Raw genomic sequence first — 15,691 nt, 5'->3', positions numbered from 1 at the left:
TCAGAATTGAAGACTGCTTGAAGCATGATCCTAAAGTTAACCTACAGAGAAAGCTAAGATCTCAAAAGTGATAGGTAAGAATTTGGGGTTCTGGTGGATTAGGACCAGCTCGGCCAGGCTCAGTATTTTCCGCCTCTACCTGCCTTGCCTCCCCATGTCCTCCGCTACCTTGCTGCTGCTGCTAAGTCACTTCAGTCGAGTCCGACTCTGTGCAACCCCAAAGACGGCAGCCCACCAGGCTGCCCCGTCCCTGGGATTCTCCAGGTAAGAAGACTGGAGTGGCTTGCCATTTCCTTCTCCAATGCATGAAAGTGAAAAGTGAAAGTGAAGTTGCTCAGTCGACTCTTCGCGACCCCATGGACTGCAGCCTACCAGGTTCCTCCGTCCATGGGATTTTCCAGGTAGGAGTACTGGAGTGGGGTGCCATTGCCTTCTCCGCCACTACCTTGCTGATGCTGCTAAGCCCCATCCTTTTCAGGTGGCCCCGCCACTTCCTGGTAGCCCAGCTCCCACCCCACCGCAGGCGGAACCAATGTTCGTGGGCTCGGGGGTCCACCGGATCATTCTCTCTCAGACTCTTCGCAGCGGTGACTCGGCAGCAGCGTCTCGCGTCATCAGTGACAGCCCCGAACCTTGCTACGCTTTGCGTCGCTCTTCCAGGAGCAGTCACCTCCTCCTTGGCAAATAGTCCTCGGTGGGGTCCGAGTTCTTGGATAATAGGAGAGGGGAAGCACGAGAAGTTGAAGTCTGGGGACGCGGGACCGACAAGCAGAGAGAGATAGGGACCTAAGTTTCTGTGATAGTGTGCAAAGTTAGTTAAAAACTCCTTCCCACCAAAGATCCCTCCGCCTGCAGTAGGGGTGGTGAGGCCGAGGGAGCCGCCATTTTGGATGTTCGGTTCCTGCTGCCGCTGCTGCCACCGCCCCCGGAGCTGCTGGTTTCATTCGAGGTTTCGGGCCGGTGAGTGTCAGTCGCGGCGCTAAGAGAACACTTCTTGTTTTACTCTGCGCCTGCCGGGAGCGCTCGGCCGGAAGCTTCCTGTCTATCCCAGGTGTCCAGTCCCAGATCGTGGAGGGTGAGAAGAGAGGACAGAGCCTGGGCCAGGAGGGGCCGGGAGCACAGGGGTTGTTCCGACTTCTCGAGAGCCAGCCCCGAGGCCTCAGACCCGGAGGCTCCGCACGCGGCTGCGTCTGTGTTATGGCGTTGCCCGGCCGGTGCGGGCCTCCTTGGACCCATTGACTTTCTCAGGCTGCACTCCTCCTTTGAGGACTCATTGAGAGAGCCTGGGGTTGGCGGGGCGGGTCCCACCTCCGCGTGTTTTCTGTGTGCCACGTATCAGTGTTCTTGTATCTTGCATCCTAGTCAGGTCTTTCGTGAAACTCTGTTCTGTATTTCCAATTGCTCAGTTAGTTAATCGTTGTCTGCACCCGCATTGCCGTTCTCTTTGAACTGGACGTCGGCCTCGCCTCTCTCTAACCTTCAGACCAACTTCTTTCCCAATTTTCTGGGGTTCCCCCATCTTTTTTCTTAAACTCACCTGCGAATACATTGGTTACCCTTCTCTCAAAGTCCTGATCCTGCAGGCATCAGTTATTAATAATTCTCCCGATTTTCTTGGCGGCTTGACAGAGTCGGGACGGTTGGTTGTGTTTCTCAGTTAGGGTTCGGTGTAGGAGATTCGTCGAACCACTCGCTCAGAGCGTGCTTCAACAGTATATGTTTATAAAACTGAGTAAAGAGCTTCTAGGGGGAAGGTGGTAGGGAGAGGCTGTCAAATGTTTTCTCATTTGTGTTTTCTCATCCCTTCCTGGGCTGAACACGTAACTTTTGGGTACTTTTGGACACTTAACATATTTTTCATGATGTTGTGTATCCCTGCCCAGCGCAGTCTGCCTGTGAGGAAGAATCTTAGTCTGACATTGGTAGAAGGGAAAGTAACCTTTTTTTAGATACTGTAGGGATTAGTTACCAGAAGAGACGAGTGAAGATTTCTTAGTGATTTTAACTTTCAAGTGGTTTGTACAGTAGTGTTCTTCGTTGACTAACTCCGAAAAAATACTTGGATTGACTTCGTGTATGGTATTTCTCTGGGAATAGTTGGATTTTAAATATTCATTTTTACTGTTTCCCATAATGCTTATCATACTGTATACGCTTTAACTTTTGCTTTAAAAATATAGACTCTCCAGGCACCCGTACTTTCACCACTTTCATTCTGTTCTTAAGGTATGTTTGCAGTATAGTATACTTGAATAAAAAGCATTTCACTGTAATTCACTGCTTGTTTTCTATAATTCAAGTTAGATGAGTGTGACTGAGTCACCTCTGTTTCACCTCAGCCTGGGTTTTCACATCTGCAAAAGAGAGATGTAAATTATTTGAGATGGTACGCTAGTGACTGCTGAAACTTAAATTTATAACTTGAGCTTGACCAAATCTTTCAATACTTCTAATCCCTATATAAGTGCATTATTATCAGGTTATTATCAGGTAGATAAATTCCTGTACTAGTCATATGACGTCTCAGTAAAAGAGTGAATGTTTCATTGTAAATAGTCAGTGTTCTTGGTATTTGTTTTCAGGAGACTTTTCAAAAGTGTTTTATTTACTGTTTGTATATTTACTCTAAAGCCATGGAGTCTCTTTTTGGTTTAAAGGGCTGTCTAACAAGATAAATGTAATCCTCATTCATATACTGGGGCTTCCCTGGTGCTTAGATGGTCAGGAATCTGCCCACGATGCGGGAGACCTGGGTTCGATCCCTGGGTTGGGAAGATTCCCTGGAGGAGGAAATGGCAACCCACTCCAGTATTCTTGCCTTGAAGAATCCCCATGGGCAGAGGAACCTGGTGGGTTGCAAAGAGTCAGACACGACTGAGTGACTAAGCACAGCAGCACTCATATACTGAGTATCCCCTTGTAGTTGCTACTGAAATGTTCATTTCTGAGTTACACTATCAAATACTCCCAATATTAAATATTGGGAAAGCTATCAGATGGGTGTTAACTTAGTTCATTTCATGGTATTGATATTTAAATGTCATTCATTCTTAGGTAGTTTGCATTCAGTTGGGGAAAGCATCCTTTTGCCTTGCAAATGATAGTGTTGTTTATTTTAGTGCACCTTTGATTGATCATACTTGAATGTCTACTTAGTCTAAGGGATTGTTGGGGTTCCATACTTGAAATACACATTGTTTAGGAAACCTTAATTTCTTTTGGAGCAGTTGCTTGTTCTTTGATCTGTTTCACTGACAGCAATTCTAGATTTGAAGATGAATTTTAGAGTGAAACTATAAAGTACAAAAATTGTCAGCAATGCTTTGGTGATATTTCATCATACTATTTATTTTTAAAAGTAGTCTTAAGATTAGTCGTGTGCAGAAACAAAAACTTAAGTTTTTATGTGATTTGTAATGATTCTAGGCAAATTAAAAAAGTTGAACGAATATTTTCCAAAAGATTATTTTTAATTAAAAATGGAATTGGGAAAACACATACCAAAACAGATTATCAAAATGCTTAATCTCCTTATTTGCATTTGATGAGGATTTAAAAATTTTGTATATACAGCAGGATGTAATTGATATCAAAACTTTAAAACTAATTTGGATTTAGCTTCAGAAAATCTAAAACCATTACCTTTCTTCAACCTGCAGCAACTTGTTTTCTCTGTTTTAGGTGCTTGTCTTTCGGTCTTCCTTTATGAATTGTTTTCAGTTCTTGATTTTGACTTTATCCTTTTGTTACTTGTTCAGTTTCTTTCATGCAGGATGATGTTACGGTAGCAATGTGTTTGTTGCTCGGTAGTGTCCAATTCTTTGCGACCCCATGGACTAGCCCGCCAGACTCCTCTGTCTGTGGAATTCTCCAGGCAAGAATACTGGAGTGGGTAGCCATTCCCTTCTCCAGGGGATCTTCCCGACCCAGGGACCAAACCCAAGTCTCCTGCATTGCAGGTGAAGCCCATTAAAGTAGTAAGCAGTTTTAAAATTAAGAGAACATATAGATTTATGTAAGCGCTTATATTTGTTGGCTTACAGGTTTTGAAAATCATTTTCGGCAAAAAGTATTAGGATTCTTTCATTTGCGTTTTTGTATAGAAAATGTTTCAGTCAAGGCATCGTTTCTACATTTAAAGTACATATAAGGTTTTTCGTCACTGAAGGAGTCATCGAAAATACTTAATTTGCTATGAATTCTGGTCACTAGAACAATCTCTTGTCAGAGTTTGAAGGGTCCAAAAGTGGAAGAAAAAAAAAACCCCACACTTGGCAAACTTGTTGAGTCAGTATTAACTAACACTTTTGTACAAAAAGGGCAAGGGTTAGGATAATATAATTAAAATGAGAAATGCTTTTTTTACTAGGTACTTTGAAGTTTAGCCTTTTTTGGTGGGGTTTTGTTTTGAACTACTCAGACTATTGGCGAAGAAAATTAATGAGTTATAAATGTTGCCAGTGGAAAACAGGCTTAGAAAGAAAAAAGGTTTTTTTTTTTTAAAGATGAAGAAAACATATATGACCTTTGTACTTTATTAATAATTAAAGACATCTTAAAGGCAAGTCGTTTTCACCCCCCTTTCTTTGCTGTTACAGTGCACTAGTCACAGTGTAACCTGATGATCCATTGCTTTGCTCACTCCAGTTTGCGTGTGTAGCTGATTGTGCTGGGCTGAGCATCCTAGGCTGTGCAGCTTGTCTGGCTTTGAGATTGTTATAGATTCTTGGAAAGAGCAAATATGAGAAAGACATGTACTTATTAATCTTTGGAGATGTAAAACATTTGTAGTCTCCTCCTTGTCAGCTTTTGGGTTAAAATTAAGACTGTCATAGCTTAGATGGTGTACACTATTTGAGCATAAGATTTAACTTTCGTAAATGATCACACAGTTGTACAACTCAAAAGAAGTTCCACTAGTGTTTTTACATCTCAGTTTAGTTTCTGCTTGCTAAACCTCACTCTTGGGAAATTGTTCAGTTTCAAGCTGAAGAGAAAGAAGGGAAGTTAATTTTTTAAATTCCTTTCTAAAGTCTGCACAAGAGATTCCCCTCCCACTTTTTGAAATTTTTGAAAACATGATACTTTTAAAATATGGTGAAAATACTGGTTTGAGATGGATGGGGAAACTAACGAAGAAATAGGTATACTCTATTGTTAGGGGTTTTGGGGTCTGAGTATTGAAGGAAAACTATTGTAAGAAGAAAGAGCCTTGGGATTTCCCTAGTGGACCAGTGGTTAAGACTCTTTGCACTGCAGGAGGCTTGGGTTCGATCCCTTGTTGGGGAACCAAGATCCTGAATGCGTCATGGTGTGGCGAAAAAATAGAACAAACAAGAAACAAAGAAGAAGGAAGAGCCTCTTTTTCTAATAGTCGCTCAGTTGTGTCCGACTCTTTGCCACACCGTGGACTGAAGGCTGTCAGGCTCCTCTGTCCATGGAATTTTCCAGGCCAGAATACTGGAGTGAGCTGCCGTTTCCTACTCCAGGGAATCTTCCTGACCAAGGGATTGAACTTGTGTCTGTTTTGTCTTCTCTGTTGGCAGGCGGGTTCTTTACCAGTGAGCCACCTGGGACTCCTATCTGTTAGTACCCAATCAGTGTATGTTACTTTTAAAAATGTGTATTTCTATCAGTGAAGGCACAGGCACTATATTTTCTTTAGAAGCTTTATGTGGTGAAAGTTTAATAAATGGTGTTCATTATTTAAGAAAGTAGAATGAGGAAGTTGCTTATAATTTGACTTGACTATCATTTGGTTATGTTATTTTATTTACACACACTGAACTTTTGTTGTTCCTTGAACACTTAAGTGTTCTTTCATTCATTGTACCTGTTCTGCTTATACCTGGAATGCTTTTCTTTCTCCCTTCCAACTAGTGAATCTATTCTTTCTTCCTCTCTACTCCAGGCAAAGGATTATAGTTTTTTTTTTTTTTTTAGTGTTTGTGAAATTGTTCACTTGTCCTGATCTTCAAAGGACAAGAACTATCTAATTTATGGCATCCCTGGGACATAGCACGTGCATGCATGCAGAGTCCCTTCAGCCATGTCCGACTCTGTGTAACCCCATGGACTGTAGCCTGCCAGTCTCCTCTGTCCTTGGGATTCTCCAGGCAAGAATACTGGAGTGGGTTGCCATGCCCTTCCATCAGGGGAATCTTCCTAACCCAGGGGTCAGACTCAAAGTCTCTTGTGTTTCCTGTATAGCAGGCAGATTCTTTATCCACTGAGCCACATGGGAAGCTCATAGGAGTTTACTGCAGATCATTTACTTGTTGATGTTATTGAAATTTATTTTCACATTTAGAACATATACAAAACCTTATCTGTGTGTCTTTGGAAATATTATTTAGATATTTAATTCCAAAATGGATATTTTCTTTTTCTACTTGTAATTTACTCAGACCCTTTATTATGCCAAAGTTTCAAGTGACAGCAAAGAAATTTGCTCTGCCTGCCATCTTTTTTCTTTCTTTTGAATACCTGTTATGTAATTCATTATGCTCAGGGAACTAATAGTAAGCTGAGAACTTCAGTCTTTTTCCTCAAAATGGGAATATGTTGATAGTTTAGTGATTTGTTATCGACTTTCCCACCATTTTTGAAGAATCTACTTTAACAGTGCTGAGGCATTTTAAAAAAGTTCTTAATCTATTTACAAAATAATAGATGTCCACTGTAATAAATGAAAAAAAAACTAAAGACATATTTCTAAAAAAAAAAAGCCTGTTCATTTCCCCAACCGCTTTGTTATTATTCCCCAACCATTTTACCAGGTTTTGAGTATACTTCAGTATTTCTCTCCATGCTTGGTTAAGTACTGTATATACAACATTAATGTACATACATGGGGTGCTTTGTTTTTACAAAGGGTAGATCATACTTTTTATGTTACTCTGAAACTTTTCTTAACACATCATGGTCAGTAAGTATAATTCTACCTTGTTTTTAGAGGGCTGGGGTGGGAGACTGGAAGGGAGGCTCAAGAGGGAAGAGATATATGTATACTTATAGCTGATTTATATTGTTGTACAGCAGAAACCAACACGGCATTGTAATTATCTTCCAATTAAAGAAAACCCTCTCATGTCTCACTGTGGATGTACTCTTCATAATTTATTGAGTCATTTTCTTGTATACTTTAGGCTGTTTCTAGATTTTTGCATTACAAACAGTAGTGCACTAGACATCCTTTTACATGTCCCTTTATTTGCTGATGCTCTTATTTCTACAGAGTAGAATCTCTTAGGTGGGATTTCTGAGTTAAAGGAATTGTATTTTAAATGTTACTGTTGCCAGATTACTCTTTTAGTAGGTTGTCATAATTTCTACGGAGAAGGCAATGCAAGCCACTCCAGTACTATTGCCTAGAAAATCCCATGGATGGAGGAGCCTGGTAGGCTGCAGTCCATGGGGTCGCTAAGGGTCGGACACGACTGAGCGACTTCACTTTCACTTTTCACTTTCCACTTTCACACATTGGAGAAGGAAATGGCAACCCACTCCAGTGTTCTTGCCTGGAGAATCCCAGGGACGGGGGAGCCTGGTGGGCTTCCGTCTATGGGGTCACACAGAGTCGGACATGACTGAAGTGACTTAGCAGCAGCAGCAGCAGCATAATTTCTATCTCCGCTAGCAGTGGGTTCTCCATAATGTCACATCTTCAGATGACATTACTTAATTTAATTTTTGCTGGTCTGCTGGTTGCTAAATGGTTTCTCAGTTTTGTCTTAATTTTAATTTCCTTGATTATTGCTGGAGCTAGTCTCTTTTAACATGTCTTGTGGTCTTTTGGATTTCCTTTACTGTGAATTGCCTGCTCATGTCCTTGCTTCGTTTTTCTTTTTCTCTTATCTTGCAGGAATATCTTATGGTATATTAATTCTTAGTTGTATAACACATGAATTTATTAATCTAGAGTTAAATTTTATCTGGTATAAAGTAAGGGGTCTTATATGATTTTCTTTTGTATAGAGAGCCGGCTGTGCCCAGACTAAATAAACTATCCTTTCTTCAATGAATTAAGTGCTGCCTTATCATATGTTAAGTTCCCATATATGTTTCCTCTATTTCTGGATGTTCTGTTTTACTCTTCCTGTACCATTATTTTACTGTTTTGAATATCATAGCTTTATATAGAAAGTTACGCTCTGTTAAGAAGAACTCCTGTCACTGTACTTTTCAGTTTTTTTGACTATTCTTAAATATTTATTCTTATCTATATTGGTTGAATATAATTCTGTTGAGTTCAGAAACCCTCAAGAAAGCCAAGTCAGTGTTTGGAATTGCACTATATTCATGTATTAATTTTGGAAGGCCTGACATTTTTAAATGATGATAACTTTTCCATATTATAATGTTTCCATTCATTGAGGTCTTATTTTAGTTTCTTCAGTAAAAATTTCGTAGATTTAATAGTTGTCTTCATCTAGTTCACGTACCTTTCTTGCTAAGTTTTTTCCCAGATATTTTAGTTTTTGACTCTGTTATCAGTGGGACTTCAATGCCCCCCCCCCATTTCTAACTAATGTCAAACATAGGTTAAAAATGAATCTTTCATTTCCTATGAACCAGTGCTTCTTCTCCCCACCCACTTCTTGCCTATCTCAAATTAACAGAACTTGGATTCGTGAAGATTATGCAGGGAAAATTTATCGTTTTATTATTAAGTCACTTTCTCATGATGTTCTAAAGTCATCTGTAGAAAAGTGCCCATAGATAACTGTGACTGTCCTTTTAGGATGAGTGCCACCTTTTTATTTTGAAAGTTTGCAGTTTTGCTTTATCCCTTCTTGTGGTTTTTGTTAATTTGAATCTTTAAGCAAGAATTCTCAAATTATGCATGTTCATTATATGAAAGATATCAAAATATATGGAAGTTGAAGCACCTATATTCACATGCTGCTGCTGCTGCTGCTGCTAAGTCACTTCAGTCGTGTCCGACTCTGTGTGACCCCATAGACGGAAGCCCACCAGGCTCCCCCGTCCCTGGGATTCTCCAGGCAAGAACACTGGGGTGGGTTGCCATTTCCTTCTCCAATGTGTGAAAGTGAAAAGTGAAAGTGAAGTCGCTCAGTCGTGTCCGACCCTTAGCGACCCCACGGACTGCAGCCTACCAGGCTGCTCCATCCACGGGATTTTCTAGGCAAGAGTACTGGAGTGGCTTGCCATTGCCTTCTCCGATATTCACATGAGGTACAGATATCTCCCTTAAGATTTATCTTACCCTTTTAATTCAGTTCAGTTCAGTCACTCAGTCGTGTCTCACTCTTTGCAACCCCATGGACTGCAGCACGCCAGGCTTCCCTGTCCTTTACCAACTCTTGGAGCTTGCTCAAACTCGTGTCCATCAAGTCTGTGATGCCATCCAATCATCTCATCCTTGCATCGTCCCCTTCTCCTCCTGCCTTCAATTTTTCCCAGCATCAGGATCTTTTCCAGGGAGTCAGTTCTTGGCATCAGGTAGCCAAAGTATTGGAGTTTCAACTTCAGTAGCAGTCCTTTCAATGAATATTCAGGACTGATCTCCTTTAGGATGAACTGGTTGAGTCTCTTGCAGTCCAAGTGACTCTCAAGAGTCTTCTCCAACACCACAATTCAAAAGCATCAGTTCTTCGGCGCTCAGCTTTCTTTATAGTGCAACTCTCACACCCATACATGACTACTGGAAAAACCATAGCTTTGACTAGACGGATCTTTGTTGGCAAAGTAATGTTTCTGATTTTTAATATGCTGTCTAGGTTGGTTATAGCCTTTCTTCCAAGGAGCAAGCATCTTTTAACTTCACGGCGTCACCATCTGCAGTGATTTTGGAGCCCAGAAAAATCAAGTCTGACACTGTTTCCACTGTTTCCCTGTTTGCCATGAAGTGATGGGACCAGATGCCATGATCTTAGTTTTCTGAATGTTGAGTTTAAAGCCAACTTTTTCACTCTCCTCTTTCACTTTCATCAAGAGGCTTTTTAGTTCCTCTTCGCTTTCTGCCATAAGGGTGGTGTCATTTACGTATCTGAGGTTATTGATATTTCTCCTGGCAATCTTGATTCCAGCTTGTGCTTCATCCAGCCCAGCATTTCACATGAGAGTACATCTTACCCCTTAGGGCATATCTTTAAAAAAATTAAGATTTTATTTGAAGCATTTTGTGACTGTTTTTGATAACTGAGGCCTCTATGGTATATCTTTGCTAATAAAAGAGAGTGAAAAATTGCTTTTTATTTTATTTGTGTCAAATTGATCATGTTCATCTGTCATTGTTTATTTGGCCTTTATTTTCATATGAATTAAGGTGACTGAATTGTTCAGTAGGCATATTTACATTTATATATATCTAATTTTAAAATCTCAGGTTTGGTGAGTTTTGCTTATGGATAATTAAGTATAAAAGAAGATTCCTATAACACTGACAGTTGAGGGACAATTGAGCTTAAGATTTCGTAGAGGGATACTAGGTGATTGCTTTGACAGGGTGTGGTAATATCCTAATGTGGTCACGCATTTCACATCCTTCCCCTTGAAGATCCAGAAATTCCATTTTAGTATTTCACCTAGGAATGATTCATCCTGATCAGACTCACTGATGTGTAAGTTAGGATAATAGTGTTGTAATTCTTAAGGGCTTATACTTTTCTATTGAATTACCTGTATCTACTTTGTGGGGTCCTCTGTTCCTTGTATGGAGGTGTTTGGGAGGCAAGGTACTTCAGAAGGGTGATTAAGAATCAGAAAGTTGCATTGTGAGCCTGAAACTAGATCCTATAAAGTTGGATGGACTTGAGTGTTTTATCATTCTAGGCCAAGGTGAAACTTGAAAGAACTGTCCCTGTCCGACAATGGTGTTTTGCCTCTCCAGAGACCAAAATACTTATCCCCAGATTTAATCTCTTCTATTCAAACAGTGATGTATTAAATGGCCACCCGTTTTTCTTCACTCTCTACAACAGTTCCTTTCTATGAACACATTTCTTCAGACAGGAGAAATAGATGTGTGCTGTTTCCCCCTCCCTGCCCACTTTACCCCAAAGAAAGAAAACCACAAAAACACAGACAGAGAACTCAGCTAAGTCAGATTAATGACAGGTAGTGCCTGGTGGGCTTCCATCTATGGGGTCACACAGAATCGGAACGACTGAAGTTACTTAGCAGGAGCAGCAGCAGTGTCTGTAATGGAGAAGGAAATGGCAACCCACTCAAGTACTCTTGCCTGGAAAATCCCATGGACGGGGGAGCTTGGTAGGCTACAGTCCATGGAGTCGCGCAGAGTTGGACACGACTGTGCAACTTCACTTTCACTTTTCACTTTCGTGCATTGGAGAAGGAAATGGCAACCCACTCCAGTGTTCTTGCCTGGAGAATACCAGGGACGGAGGAGCCTGGTGGGCTGCCATCTCTGGGGTCACGCAGAGTCGGACACGACTGAAGCAACTTAGCAGCAGCAGCAGCAGAGTCTGTAACATACATTGTAAAGTAAAAGTCTGATTGAAGCAGAATACTGTTGATTAGTTTGGTTTCAGTTTCTTACTATTAAACTTTCTTACTATTTTGGTCATGGTATTTTTATAAGTTTTAAATATACTAAAGCAATTCAGTTACATATATGAGATAAAAATCTGAAATAGGGGTTTTGTGTGGCACGTAATTTGAAAGTATAGGTCATATGGAGAGTGTGAGAGAGAAAGCATGGCAACTTCTTTTGGATGGTTTTGCCCAGTGTTAATTTGGATCCCTTGAGCACTCTCAGCCATACTTACAAGTCTGTGATTGGTGGTAAAGTTAATAGAAATCTTAATTTCTTTTCTTACTGTTTATCAAGAAAGATTTTAAGCATAGTGGGTGGCTAGAAAAGGAGATAATTTTCATACTGAAAAATCACTTTTAATTTGGGATTTCTTTTTTAGATTTAGAGCTCAGATACCTTTAAGTTTAGGGGAAGCAGGATCAGATAGTAGTGGGAGTTCCACCCTTTATGTATTTGACTGTTGACTGTCAGCTCAGAGCTCACAGCCAGGGAGTATGAGGTCAGAAGTGGGAAGAAAGTTAACTAAGTATGATAGAATAGAGGACTGGGTTAAGTCCTGATGCCTTTTCTATAGCTGTTAGTGAGTATCCAGTGCACGTTATTTTGTATTCTCTAGAAAGGACAAGTACATTTTCTTTAAATAAGGGTCTTCTGCTCTTTAGAATTCAATAAATGCAGTATTTATTCAGTTCCTACTCTTCAAGGCAAAGGGAATATAAGGACTAATAAAATAATCAAGAATCAGGCTTTAGGGAGCTTATATTTGAGTGGGAAAAATAGGTATTTCAGAGAAAAAAAAGAGCTGATCATGGCTTGGAGATGGTATTGATGGTTTTATCCCACAAAGGGTTTTGTGGAAATTTTGGAAAGTAACTGTTTTCTCCATTTCAGGGATAAGATTTAGGTGAATTGGAACATTTGCAGTCTTTTTTCCCCCGGTCTCTTCTACTGTTTAAAATTTTTCTTTTCTATATGAAGCGTTTATAGTTTTGATTACTTTGATATGTAAAATAATACTAATTTAGTTTTAAGCTTCAAAACCCAATTTTGTTTAACCATTTTGGATAGAAATTTTTCCAAAATGAATTTCATACTTCCTTTTTTTCTGTTTTCATCCTTATCAAATAACCATTTAATTAAATAGAATACATTTATCCACAGCTCCTGTTCATTAACAAATCAGACTTAATTTTTTTGTGTTTGCTTTTCATCCTTGTCCTAATAGTGTTTTACTTTTTATTTTTAGTTTTTAAAAAGATGACAAAGAGGGACATTTTACTTTGAAAGCATGTACATGCATGTACATATAAAACATGTGAAAGTTTACGCATTGACTGAAACCATTGAAATACTCAATGTGTTAGATGTAAAAAGAGAAATTGACAAAAACATAATCATGGTAATAGAATTAAATATATCTTTCTCAGTCTGATGGATCAGGTAGTTAAATGAATGAGAGTAGACAGTATTTGAACTATATAATTTTTAGAAATTGGTTATTCCATGGATACTGTTTTATTTTCATGTAACTGTTATCTTTAGTTTTTAGAGCAGCTTTATTGAGATATACACAAAATTGTACATATTTAATGTATAACTTGGGCTTCCCTTGTGGCTCAGTGGTAAAAAATCCGCCTGCCAGTGCAGGAGAGTTGGATTTGATCCCTGGATTGGGAAGATCCCCTGGAGAAGGACATGGCATCCCACTCCAGTATTCTTGTCTGGGAAATCCAATGGACAGAGGAGCCTGGAAGATTACAGTCCATGGGTTGGGAAGAGTTAGACACAGTTTAGCGACTAAACAACAATGTATATAATTTGATGAGTTAGGCTATAACTTTATATTCAGTTTTTTTTTTACCTTCTGCTTTAAATGTTAAATGTTGATCTTTATGAACCGTTCCTTGATGAACCAGGGTCTTATTTTAAAAAACTGAATATGGTACTATTTTTAACTTGTTAATATTCTTAGGACTTCAGGGAGAGTTGAAGACTTTTTACTAGCACACTAAGTATCCTCAGACTACTATGCTCTGTGTGTGTCTTAAAATGTGTATAAGGTAAATGCTTTAATTTTGGATTTTTTTTTAAAGTTGTGAATCAAGGTAACTATTGTGGAAGTCAAAGGTAGAGACTTATCAGTGATTTGGTCTTTTCCTTTTTGATTAATCATCTATAATTTTTATTAAGATAGAAATTGGTAAAGGGCACAAGCAATTTTTTAGATTGTGGAATTTTTAGAATCTTTGTGTGTAGTTTTTAGAATACAGCAAGAGCTGTCCTCTTGACAAATTTTCAGTTGCACAATATAATATCATATAGGCGCAGTATTGTTATAGCAGATCTCCAGAATTTATAATTCTTGCTATTATGCTTTTGAATGCTTGCTTCTGTTAGACATAAGTTTTATTTGTTTGTTTTGCAACCGTTTTTGTTTTTTTTCCCTTGTTGTTAGGTGACATTTTAACTACCATCAGTGTCCTTTCTCAAAACAACTTTCTCCTGGCTCCCACTCTTTTCAGTTTTTCCTCCAGTTTTCTAATTTGTTCTGTTCTGGAAAAAACTGAATAAGAACCTGCAAATAGAGTAGAGTAGATGTTCCGGGTCGATATGTGTTTATGTGAATCTCTCTGTTGGCTGCATGAGATTATGAAAATATGTTTTGGATTCTCAGCTATGTTTTGTATAGCTGAGTCATTACTATACATTATATCCTTACCAAGTTGTTATTTTAAAGGATAGAGTTATTGTTTTTTATGATAGATGTTTAAGCTGTTATATGTTGCGGAATCTCATGGTTTTTGAGTATTTTGAAGAGCAAGTAAACATTTTAAAAAAATAAGGAAATCTACATTGTAATTAAAGTAGGTAATGTGCAGCATTCGTTCAGTTCAGTTCAGTCACTCAGTCGTGTCCGACTCTCCGCGACCCCATGAATCACAGCACGCCAGGCCTCCCTGGCCATCACCAACTCCCAGAGTTCACTCAAACTGATGTCCACAGAGTCGGTGATGCCATCCAGCCATCTCATTCTCTGTCGTCCCCTTCTCCTCCCGCCCCCAACCTTTCCCAGCATCAGAGTCTTTTCCAGTGAGTCAACTTGTCGCATGAGGTGGCCAAAGTATTCATTACATATGTCTAATACATGGATATATTTGAATATGATTTTTAGAAATATTTCAGATATAAAGCACAAGGAAAATAATAATAAACATTCATTTACCTACTGCCTAGTCCAAGAAGTGAAATACCACCAATGTAGCTGAAGCTTCCTGAGTAAATACTGCCCCAATCAGATTCCCCTCTTTCCCAGATGATTGTCTTTCACATACACATTCTTATTCTCTTACTGCATTTTCACAGTTGAGCTATGTTTTAGGTGTACAGCAAAGTGATTCAGCTATACGTATACTCTTTTCTTTTTTTTTAATATTTATTTATTTGGCTGTCCCAGGTATTGGTTGTGGGATATAGGATATAGGATCTGGTTCCCCGACCAGGGATTGAACCCAGGCCCCTGCAATGGGAGCACAGAGTCTTAGCCACTGGACCCCCAGGGAAGTCCCCAGTTACACATGTACTCTTCCTGCATTTTTGTAGTAGATCTAAAGAACGCATGCTTTCATGTCTTTTAAACTTTTATAAATATTAATGCTGTGTGTCTTTCCGCAACTTGTTTTTGCTCAAGATTATTTTATGCAAGGATGATTTGTTCATGTAGCCAACATTCATTTAGTGATTACTATGTGCTGGGCACTTTGCTTGGAGAAGGCAATGGCACCCCACTCCAGTACTCTTGCCTGGAAAATCCCATGGATGGAGGAGCCTGGTGGGGTGCAGTCCATGGGGTCGTGAAGAGTCAGACACGACTGAGCGACTTCACTTTCACTTTCATGCATTGGAGAAGGAAATGGCAACCTACTCCAGTGTTCTTGCCTGGAGGATCCCAGGGACGGGGGAACCTGGTGGGCTGCTGTCTATGGGGTCGCACAGAGTCAGACATGACTGAAGCGACTTAGCAGGCACTTTGAATTCTGAGCGGTTAAGACATTTATACAAGGACACAGCTAATAAGTTGTGGAGCTGGCATATAAACCTAGGTAATTTTACATTGTTTTAAAGAGTGACAGGGTCATTGAATAAGGGTACATCATCTCTTATCAGTTCTGA

General features: G+C 39.6%; 1 protein-coding gene across 2 annotated transcripts in view; it reads left to right on the top strand.

The window, feature by feature from the left end:
• Positions 1-639: 639 nt before the first annotated feature.
• The window catches only part of AP1G1 (adaptor related protein complex 1 subunit gamma 1), an 89,264-nt gene continuing 74,212 nt past the window's right edge, over positions 640-15,691 (top strand). Inside the window, exon 1 of one of the 2 annotated variants that reach the window (XM_055412394.2) lies at positions 640-960. The gene's annotated coding sequence lies outside the window, so the exon portion shown is untranslated. The other variant, XM_088830661.1, reaches the window with a different exon arrangement.

The sequence above is a fragment of the Moschus berezovskii genome, chromosome 22, assembly GCF_049115385.1.
Source record: "Moschus berezovskii isolate FMDL1 chromosome 22, NW_MosBer_1.0, whole genome shotgun sequence".
Classification (NCBI taxonomy): domain Eukaryota; kingdom Metazoa; phylum Chordata; class Mammalia; order Artiodactyla; family Moschidae; genus Moschus; species Moschus berezovskii.
The sequence above is the reverse complement of the archived record's forward strand: the minus strand, read 5'-3'. Positions and strand labels throughout refer to the sequence as shown.